Below are 10,734 nucleotides of genomic sequence, written 5' to 3' on the forward strand. Positions count from 1 at the left end.
AAATGAATGAATGAAAGAGGGAATGGGTGAGTGAGTGGATGGCTCTGTGAATGGTAAGACACGCCCTTGGAGAATGAGACTGCTTCCTAACCCAGAATGCTGAGTACTCCCAAAGAAAGTCATTTGGGACTTTTTCTAGTGAGTGCCCCATGACAGAGCCACACCCTGGACTTTTCCTCAAGCCGCATGTTTCTTCTCTTTCCAACTTCATTGAAGGGAGCTGTATCCCAGATTTCACTGGGACCATATATGCTAGACTCTACATCTGGTATGCAGTAGATGCTCAATAAATGTTAAATGAACTGAAAAGGGAGATAGAAAGATAAACAAGACTAGGGCCCTGCTTTCCAAAGGTTTACAATAACAGGAGGGAAAAGATAGGTACAAAAGTACTATATGGCAAAGCACCAAAGAAAGGGCCATGGAGCATATGCTATACGAGGTCAGAGACAGGAAAACTTACTATGGGCTGAAGAAGTCAGGAAACACTCTCTGGAGGAAGGAAATCGGGTTTGAGGCTGGACCCTGAAGGAAGAGAAATTTTGGAGGCAAGGGAGAAGGTGCTGCTGATAGGGAGAAAGGAGATGGAAGAAGGCCACTTCAAGTTACATTCAGAAGACCGGAGTAGATATAGTGTAGCTGGAGAGCAGATTCAAGCAGAAGAGTGTGCCCGGAGGAGTAGGTTGGGGTAAGACTGTACAGAACTTTGAATGCTGGAAGAAGGGATCTGGACCAGGCAGCTAGTGAGGACTTTTGAGCAGTGGCAGAAAGTGAAAGGAATGCTGGGAGTTGTGGGAAGATGGCTGGAGGGGAGACAAACCGGCAAGGTGAGTGCGGCAAGGTAATGTGCCAGCTCAGGGCTGGCCAGGGCTGGGTCTTAGGCTAACAGGCCACTTCCACTTCTTTCATTCCTTCGTTTACTCACATATGGATTGGCCCTCACCATATGCCAGGCCCTGCGGAATTAAACATTGCATAAGCCTTCACTCCTTTCCCAGGGCCCTAGGCTCTACTCTTATCCCCAACCAGAGAGTCCAACCCCGAGGCCTGAGGTCAGACGACCCTCACCAAGGGTGAGGTCCTGAGGTCAGACGACCCTCACCAAGGGTGAGGTTCTGGGGTGAATCTGCTTAGATCTCTCACCTGTGGCTTCTTTCTACAAATCCTCTAATCCTCCCGGTCCCGGGTCCAAGGCCCACGTCCTCCCGAACACGACCCACCCTGACCACCACCCTTCCCTAGTGGCCACACCTGGAAGACAAGGAACTGCGGGAGGAGAGGGTTGGCTTACGAAGGGTGTGGTGCATCGGGACTGCCTGGGGGCGGGGGACTAGGTTAACCGGAAAGGGCCGTGGCCAAGGCCAGGGGAGAGTACCTGACAATGGCTGAGGAATAGTCTAGGACGGCGCTTCCTGACCCTGCCCACGGGCCCTCAGAGCCTAGGCCAGCAATCGGCCCGTGGGGCGCGGAGGCTAGCGTGGCTGGAAGAGGATGTGCCCAGGGACCCGAGCGGGGCGCGTGGCGCGGGCTCCGGGCTCGGGTGCTGTGCGCCCTCTGCCGTACGCCGGCCTCCACTGCACCGGGGTGGGGCGGGGCGGGGGGTGGGGTGGTGAGGAACCGGGCGGCGGACACACCCCTGAAACCCCGCTGCCTGCAGCAGCCCCTTCTTAGTGGGCGTTCTCCGAATTCCTCCCTGGGAGATGGGAGGTGGACATAGAAGCCTTTTTTTGTAATGAGAATAAAGGCTCTCCTGGAAGTCCCCTCCCCTAAGGCACTTTAGTTGCTGCCTTCTCTGAAAATCCATTAGAGATCTTTGTAGGGATAGCAATGGAGGGGTGGAGAGATGCCATCTTCAAGGATATTTTAATTTGGATATTTCAACATTGCAGATATACCATATGTGCCTGGGAAGGAAAGTATTTCATTCCTTCTCTCAGGCAAGCTTTTATTAGTGCTCATTTGGCCACCCTGAAGGTGACTCAGAGCCAGCAGGCGAACAGCTAGAGTGCTACAGTTGTGAAAGGCTAGTTTTTCCTGCCATGCTTTGGCTTATATTAGTCACTGGAAAACTCAACTTCCCTCCTCCAGGAAGTCTGCCTTGACTTTTTTGGTGAACTGTTACAGGAAAGGTCAGTCTCTCTCAGCAAACCAGGGCCTCTTTATTTCCCATGAATTTTGTGTGTGTCTCCAGGCTCATTCAGTGCCGTGGGCAGAAAATCCTCATTAGCTGGGTCCCTTCTCTAAGGGAGAAGAAAGAGAAGGAGAACAACAATTACAGAGAGCAGACAATACCATTTCACACTCACTCAAGGACAAGCCATTTCACATTCACTCAAGGACAAGCTCACAATGTCTTCCAAGGCCACTTGCATCTGGTCCTACATTACCACTGCCCTCAATGAGCACCCACCACGGATAATCTGTTTTCCAAAGTCAAGCCAGGAGGTCACGTCAGATCATAAATGCTCTAAAATTTAAGTTAGATTGTCTCTCCTCTTCTCAAATCCTTGCAATGGCTCTCATTTCACTTGGAGCAAAAGCTCAAGCTTCTACACTGGCCTGAAGGCCAAGTTCTCTGGCCCCTGCTACTTATTTCTTGGACCTCCTCTGCTACAGCTCCTTCTGTCACTCACCACTCTGGCCATATCAGCCACCTCTCTGGTGTCGCTTTCACACCAGACACACTCCCACCACTGGACTTTTGTACTTACTGTTCCCACTGCCTGGAAGGCTGTTTCCCCAGATACCCACACGACCTCCTCCCTCACCTCCTTCGGGTCTGTATTGAAATGTCACATTCACAAGAGAGGCTTTCCCTGACCATCCCGTCTCAAATAACACCCTTCATCATTCTCTGTGCCCTTAGCCACCTTGATTTTCTTCTGGTACTTATCATTAGCTGGCATATTATTTATTTTGCTTATTTGTATGTCATCTGCCTCTCCAACAAGAACACAAGCTCCAGGAGAACAGAGAGCTTCATCAGTCTTGTTCACTGTCCAGCACCTAGAAAACAGTCTGGCACATAGTCAGTGCTCAATAAATTTGTTAAATGACTGAATGAATGTGCCAGGCACTAAGCCAAGTACTGGGACAGACCATGAATAAACCTGGGCTCTTGCCCTTGAAGAATAGACTGGCAGACAGGCAAGTGATTACAAAGCAGAGTGATGAGTGTTGTGTCTAAGTTCAGATGTATATAAAATCCACATGAAGGCTCAAGGGACGAAATAATTCACTCTGCCTAAAAATAAAAGGAAAGCATAAGTATGATGTCACCAGGTGGAGGTGAAAGGGAAAAGATATTTTAAACAGAGAAAAACAGCAAGAGCAAAGTCAAAGGGGCCTGGATAACTTTGACTTGTTCAGGGAGTGGCAAGTAGGCTGGCCTGGCCTCAGTGCAGGATGTGTAGCAGGCGTGGCAAGAGATTAGTTTGGGGAAATGGATTGAGGACATATTATGAAGGGGTTTGTTAGTATGATGACAACTGACTCTCTAAACTTCAGATCCATACCCAGCCAATAGAGACATTTCAAGGCAAAGAGTCTGCTTCTAACCCCAAACGTGGCACATGGGAGCAGCTGTAGTCTGCTGCCTGGGAAAGGATTGGGAACACTGTGTGGTGTCCCCAGGCAGTCAGGCTAGTGCCCAGACACCTACAGGAGCAGGCTGGCAACTCTGCAGGATCCTTGATGGGGACCCTGCCCAGCTCCACAGGGCCTGGGAGCCCCGGTCCACATCTCTGCAGCCTGATTTTAGAGTCCAAGTTGCCAAATGCCCTTATTTTGCAATCTGACTCAAAAGGGTGGGGAGTGGAAAAATTTTAGACAGCAGCCACCAAGGGATCTTGACTTAATATAACCGGTGATCTGAGAGACGACAGAGGCAGAAAACAATTTCCTTCTTGGACTGAGGGACCAAGAGGGCCTCTCACAGCAGACTCAAAATAAAGACTTTTCCTTCAAGCGGAGGGAGAGCATTTGTGTGTTTGCAGGACAAGAAGTTTCTTGTCTTTCACTTCCTCCTTGGCTGTGTTGCTCTCCCCTCCCTTCTTTCTCCTGCCCATTCTGCCCTTGATCTTTCCCCTCTTGGCTTTTCCTTCCCTGGCTCTTTCTCTTTTCCCACTTCTTCTTCTGTTGGTGGCCATCCTGATGGATGTGAAGTGACAGCTCATTGTGACTTTGATTTTCATTTTCCTCCTGTGTAGCGATGTTGAGCATCTTTTCATGTGCTTATTGGCCATTCGTATAACTTCTTTGGAGAAATGTCTATTCAGGTCCTTTGGCCATTTTTTGAATTGGGTTGTTTGGTTTTTGTTGTTGAGTTTTAGGAGTTCTCTCTATATTGTGGATAGTAATCCCTTATCAGATATGTGATTTTCAAATATTTTTTCCCATTCTGCAGGTTGCCTTTTTACTCTTTTGAGAGTTTCCTTTGACAGACAAACTTTTTAATTTTGGTAAAGTCCAGTTTATTTTTCTTCTGTTGCCTGTGCCTTTGATACTATATCCAAGAAATTATTGCCAATTCAATGTCCTGAGGCTTTTCACTTATGTTTTCTTCTAAAAGCTTTATAGTTTTAACTCTTATGTTCACGTTTGATCTATTTTGAGTTAATTTTTGTATATGCTGTTAGATAAGAGTCTGATTCATTGTTTGCATGTGGATAACCCGTTTTCCTGGCCCCATTTGTTGAATCACTGTGTTACCGGCTAAGGGACCAGGTTGGAGCAGGCCTACCTAACACCATCCAGTAGTGTGTGGGTTCTTGACTTCGTGCAAGGAAGATTTCACAACAGGAAGAAGTGAGCCAAGGCTGGGCTGCTGTCAACTCACTGGAGAGTCAGAGAAAAGGGAGCCTTGGGGCAGGTTTAAGGGTTTAACCCCAGGATAAGCTGCTGCTGCCCATTGCTCTCCTGGTTCCAAGTCTTGTGGGGACCCTTAGAGCAGAGGTCCCCAACCTTTTTGGCACCAGGGACCAGTTTCATGGAAGACAATTTTTCCACAGACCAGGGTTGTAGAGATGGTTTCAGGATGATTCAAGAGCATTACATTCAAGCTACACCTCCTACTTTGCGGCCCAGTTCCTAACAGGCCTGAACTGGTAGTGGTCCGTGGCCCAGAAGTTGGAGACTCCTGCTTAGGGTTTAGGAGATGTGTGTCTGTGAGGTACGGTGACGGGGAGGGAAAGGCACAGACATGCTCCTGGGAGTAAGGGAGAGCTTGTGCTTGGTCCTTCGTTTTTGAAGACCTTTAAATGTTGGGAGTTTAGAGGAGGATCTCGGTGGATTATTCGTCAACTTTTCCAGGTGTGCCATTTCAGGGTCATGGTCTCTACTGATTGGTCAGCACCAGGGCAGGGGTCATTTGTCATCATGTCTGGTTCTGGTGTCCCCTGCCTGGTTTTGCTGTTTTTCTGAGCGTGGATCTAAAATACAACTGAGGCCTAGATTTTATCACCAGGAAGGACAGGTCAGGGGTTCTAAACGGCACGACCAGCAACATGCCAGGGGAGGGCAGGCCGCCCAGGGGACAAGATCCGCTGCCAGTTCCTCCACTGAGAGGCACCCAGGGCTTTCTGTGTTCGGCTGGAAATCGCTTGGCCAGTTTGTTCAACTTTCTCTCTCAGTTTCCTCATTTCACTTGCCAAGGAATTTTCCTAGCTTCTTACTATCTTATCTCAACTGACTTCTCAGATCCTGTATCAGTTAGGAATTTTGTTCAACTTTAAAAAATAGAAACTGATTACAATAACTTAAACACACACGTTTTTAAACAGGCAGGCTGTTTTCAGAGGCTACGAGGTCTCCATGGGGAGCCAGACTCCTTCTGTCTTCCTCTCCCACCACGCGTGGCTTCCATTCTAGGTTCACTGTGGCTGCTGGAACTCGCGCCAAACATGTGAATTCCAGGCAGCAGAAAGGAGGAAGGAGGAGGGGTAGAAGAATGTCTTAAATGCCCTTTAAGAAGCCTAAGTCTTAAACACTTCCATTTAAACCTCTTTGGCCAAAACTTAGTCATCTAAGGGGGCAAATTTTGCCACCACAAACTATGTCTCTTTGACATAAGGATTATTTTGGACTAATATAATTTTTAAAAAGATTTTATTTACTTACTTTTAGGGAGAAAGGAAAGGAGAGAGAAAGAGAGGGAGAGAAACATCAGTATGTGAAAGATACACATTGATGTCTCAAGAGATTAGTTGCCCCTCACATGCCCCGCAACTGGGGACCTGGCCTGCAACCCAGGCATGTGCCCTGACTGGGAATTGAATGAGTGACCTTTAGGTCTCAGGTTGGCATTCAATCCACTGAGCCACACCAGTCAGGGCTAATTTTTTATTTTTATGTTTATCCTTCCCCAAGAACATTTTTGGTTTTGCTTTTTAGAGAGACAAGAAGAGAGAATGAGAGAGGAAGAGAGAAACATCAATGTGAGAGAAACATCTATCAGTTGCCTCCCACATGGGCCCCAATTGAGGACTGCACCCACAACCCAGCCTTGTCCCCTGACTAGGGTTTGAATCTGCAAGCTTTCAGTCTATGGGACAATGCTCCAACCAACTGAGCCACACTGCCCAGGTCTAGGCTGATTATTTTTTAAAACCAGAGGTTTTTCTTTTTATCTTCCCCTTGACTGCCTAACAGCTAGAGGGCCTAGAGCAGGAAGAGAGCTATTGTCCAAAATAACTACAAAGAATATCAGGGAGCTGTGGTGGTTTGGGGGAGCTGGACAGGCCCTGGCGATCAAAGTCCTCTCCGTGACTCATTGTCAACCAGTGGTGAGGCAAACCTTTGCTAACCAAACCTTGGCTCTCCCCATCTCCCTGGGCATTCCTTCTGTTTGAAGCCTCAGACCCCATCCTCTTCTCCTTAACTCAGGAAGACATCAAAGTACTGTGTGCCTGTCTTAGACCCTCTTGTATCTGTGGGGCCCCTGTATGTATGTATTCAAATTTGTTTTCTTCTGTTAATCAGTTGAAGGGACCAAAGTTTTGCCACCTGAAGCTGCCATTTTGGGATATTGGTTTTAAGCTGTTTATTAAAAAACTAGAATTAGAAGAAACTTCAACCCTCCCGGCTTACCGGCCCAAGAAATCCAGACAGAGAAACCTGCTTCAGGAAGGAGATTTAAGGATGCAGCCTTAGCCTAATATTTTGAACTAAGTATGGAATATAAGAGGGCTTCAGGCCATCTTTAGCCTATTAGCTAAATACCCACTGAGTTGGCCATCAAGGATTTTCCTGCCACATGCGTTTCACTCTTCTTCAACTTCCTGTAAATGTCTCATTTGCAGTTCTGAAATATAATAACCCAGCTCTGGCTGGCATGGGTCAGTGGGTAGGGTGCTGGCCTATGAACCAAAGGGTCACCAGTTTAATTCCCAGTCGGGGCACATGCCTGGGTTGCAGGCCAGGTCCCCAGTTGGGGACCTGCAAGAGGCAACTGATCCACGTATCTCTCACATGTCAGTGTTTCTCTCCCTCTCTTTCTCCCTCCCTTCCCCTCTCTCTAAAACTAAATAAATAAATAATTTTTTAAAAAATCTAATAACCAGTTCCCACCCCTCCCCCGACCCCAGTCCAAAAATGTCTTATATACCCAATGTTGCTTCACTGTCTTTGGAAGTTTCATGCTTATGTGAATTTCCCAAACACGCGTTAAACTTTGATTTCTCCTATTAATCGATCTCTGTTCATTTGTTAGTTAGCCCAGCCAGAAGACCTTAGAAGGAGAGAGAAAGAGTATTAATATTTTTTTACCCCTACACTGTCTTAAATCAATTATTAGACTACTCAAAGAACCTAGAAAGGCAGAGAAATATTTCTGCATCCTCCACAGTCACAAAGCTGCAAAGAAGTCTGGGGAGAATAGACTTTCCTGTGGGTACATTGCCATCCCAAGTAAAATCAGGGCACTCTTAGGAGGAGAGGGGAAAGGAATGTTGGCTTTGTAACTTGCAGCCTCTGCCTCAGCCAGCTCATACATCTGAAATTCTGTGGCAGTCTGTGTCTTGGAGAAGAAAATGAGAAAACAGTTGCAAAGGTCTTAACTAAATGCCTTGCTGAGGTTATGCACTCGAAAAAATGTTAGTGATCATTATTTTCTCAGTACTCTTTGATCTCAGATAAGCTTCTTCTTATACCTGTGCAAAACAGACAGTTCTTTGTGATGTGATTCTCTGTGAAGTCTGTTGACTTCAGAGTTTAAAATCTTCTCCCAAATACCTACCGTGCCAATTCCTCAGATACGGTACTAGTGTGCCAAGTCTCTGTTTCTCTCTTCAGATCTTATTTTCAATCCAAAGGGGATGAGACAGGTGAGAAATGGGTAGATTTAAGAAGAACATATTCAGCCACCCTTCGCCTCAATCTGTCTGATGTTTTTCTGCCAGGCCCCGGGAGAGCTAGGAAGAAGCTACAAGAGTGACATTTTTGCCCAGCTACTGGCTGACACCCAGCTCCCAGGGAATGGGGCTGAGGAGGAGGGAAGGGTCATATGCAACCCAGAGAGTACAGGCTGAGTGTATATGGGCTAGTTTGGCTGCCTTTTATGTGGGCAGGGATGGGACATTTAAAGGTGGTGGAAGGTATGCTTTGCCCCTCCCGACTCCTCACCTGAACACACTGTCAGGCACAGCCCAATTAATTACAGTGAAACAGGGCAGGCTGGGAAAGCCTGGGATCTGAACCAGAACCACCTGTCAGTGTGGAGATGCTGCAGAACCCAAGGCAAGTGCCAGAAGATGTGGCCAAGCCCAGGAAGGGATCTGCAGTGTGGTTCCAGAGACCTGGGGCCACTCAGAAGTCAGCTCCAGAGTGATCTGTCAGACGTAGCAGGGCCTCAGGGCTGCAGATTCCTTCCTGGGGAGACTGTTCAGACCCCTGTCCTTGGGGCAAGGTGCCAGCAGGCACACACTGCAAGGGAGAGGAGTGGAGCTGGGACCTCATTTCAGAAACCAGGCCACAGGGGGCCCATTTAGTAATGAAAGAGGGGGCTCAATGTCAGCTGAAGTAGATGTGATACTCAGAATATTGAATCACCAATGTGGCCACACTCCCACCAGTCAGGGCAGACATAAGGCTTAGAACTGAAGCAGGGTCCTTTTTAGTTGGCCAAGGGTCAACCCTTTATTTTGTGGATCATAGGAAGGTCCTGAGGGGTGTGACAAAGTGCCAAGGGGTCTGGGCTGGCAGAGAGCACTCAGAGGACATGAGGCTGTAGCTATTTACCCACCAATAGGGACACGGTTAGGTATTTCAACCACTGATAAAACTGAAGTGGCTCTCCAACATGGCTCTGCATCTGTGGGACATCTCTGCGGTGGGCAGCACAGTGGCTGCTGGGGGGCCCCTGGGCCCCACAAAGGAGATGCTGTGGCTGCACCTGTGGCAAGCTTCTATTCCAAGGACAATGAAGGCAGCCTGCTCCACTCCTTCTTTGCCCACAACAAGGTGGATCCCTGGAAGGATGCCCACTCCATCCTCCTGTCCAAGGAGCTCAGCAACCCTTAGAATGCGAACCCCGACTGCCTGGATGCCTGACCGAGGCCATGCTGTCAAAGCTGCACCTGGATGAGGACCGCCCCTGCTCGTCCACGGGCTCCTGGAACTGGTGCCATGAGGAGCTGGACCAGGCAGTGCACCGCTGGTGGTTCTCAGTGCCCAGCCCTCATGCACTGCCGAACAAGCTCAAAAAGAACAAGGAGTACCTGGAGTCCCAAAAGGAGCAGTGCCAGATGTCGCTGTCCTAGAGAAACCAGATGCTTTTTGAGTTCAGCTTCTGGAATGAGCCACAGCCCAGAATGGGGCCCAACACCTATGAATCGAGGACATACAAGCTCAAGCCAGGAACCACCGTCAAGTTCGGGAACAACTGGGCTGAGGCCATCAAGTGCCAGCAGGAGAGCCAGGAGGCAGTGGGCAGCTTCTTCTCACAGATGGGAGGGCTCTGTGTTACACACATTCTCTGGGCCTGTAATGACCTGCCATCTTGGGAGGAGACTAGAAATGCTACTCGGAGGAAGAAAGGTTGGGATGAAAATGTCTACCGCATAGTCCCCCTGATGACACGTGGAATCTCAGATCATGATCCCCTTGAAGACTCGCCTCTCCAGACGCTTCCCATCTTCCCCACCCACTCCTCCTCCTGTGCTGGAAAGCAATCTTTAATTTCTCTTAATGAAGAACTGCAGCCTTTTATGTCTTCCCACATTTCCCCCTAAGATTCCTCATCTCAAGGCCATCATTCCCCAATTATCAATATGGAAGTCCTCAGTTTAGCTTTACTTGCAAAAAGGTCATGCATCTAGTGGGTAGAGGTGGGTAGGAAGAGGTTAAAGCAGAGCAGGCTCCCAGGAATTCCCTGATCCCCACCGGGCCACCAACATATTAGACAGTCTGAACCAAGCCCCTCCCACTGGGGAAAAGCCTAGAACTGCCACAAGAAGCAAAGGAAAACCCTAAAGTTAGCCAAGTCAGCAAGAGGTCCAACTAATTCACCCAGAAAGGCTGGGAAAGGGAAGCTGGAAAGGGTCTGGGGGTCAGGAAACAGAATGGAACAGGAACAAGAACCCAGAAGGTAGAACTTAGAATTCAGAACTTGGGTTTGAACTGCAGACTTTGGATTTCAGAATGGGGACAATAGAACAGAGATGACAGAAGGCCACTTGGGAGCGGTTCCTGCTTTAAGACGGCTGGAAGGGGGCTCATCTGTCTCCCTCTACATAATGA

At 48.4% G+C, this 10,734-nt stretch overlaps 1 pseudogene; it reads left to right on the plus strand.

The window, feature by feature from the left end:
- The first annotated feature begins 799 nt into the window (after window positions 1-799).
- LOC119060894 (protein NipSnap homolog 1-like) lies at window positions 800-10,173 on the plus strand (annotated as a pseudogene).
- Window positions 10,174-10,734: the final 561 nt, after the last annotated feature.

The sequence above is a fragment of the Artibeus jamaicensis genome, unplaced genomic scaffold, assembly GCF_021234435.1.
Source record: "Artibeus jamaicensis isolate MK-2021 breed Jamaican fruit bat unplaced genomic scaffold, CSHL_Jam_final contig_465, whole genome shotgun sequence".
Taxonomy (NCBI): domain Eukaryota; kingdom Metazoa; phylum Chordata; class Mammalia; order Chiroptera; family Phyllostomidae; genus Artibeus; species Artibeus jamaicensis.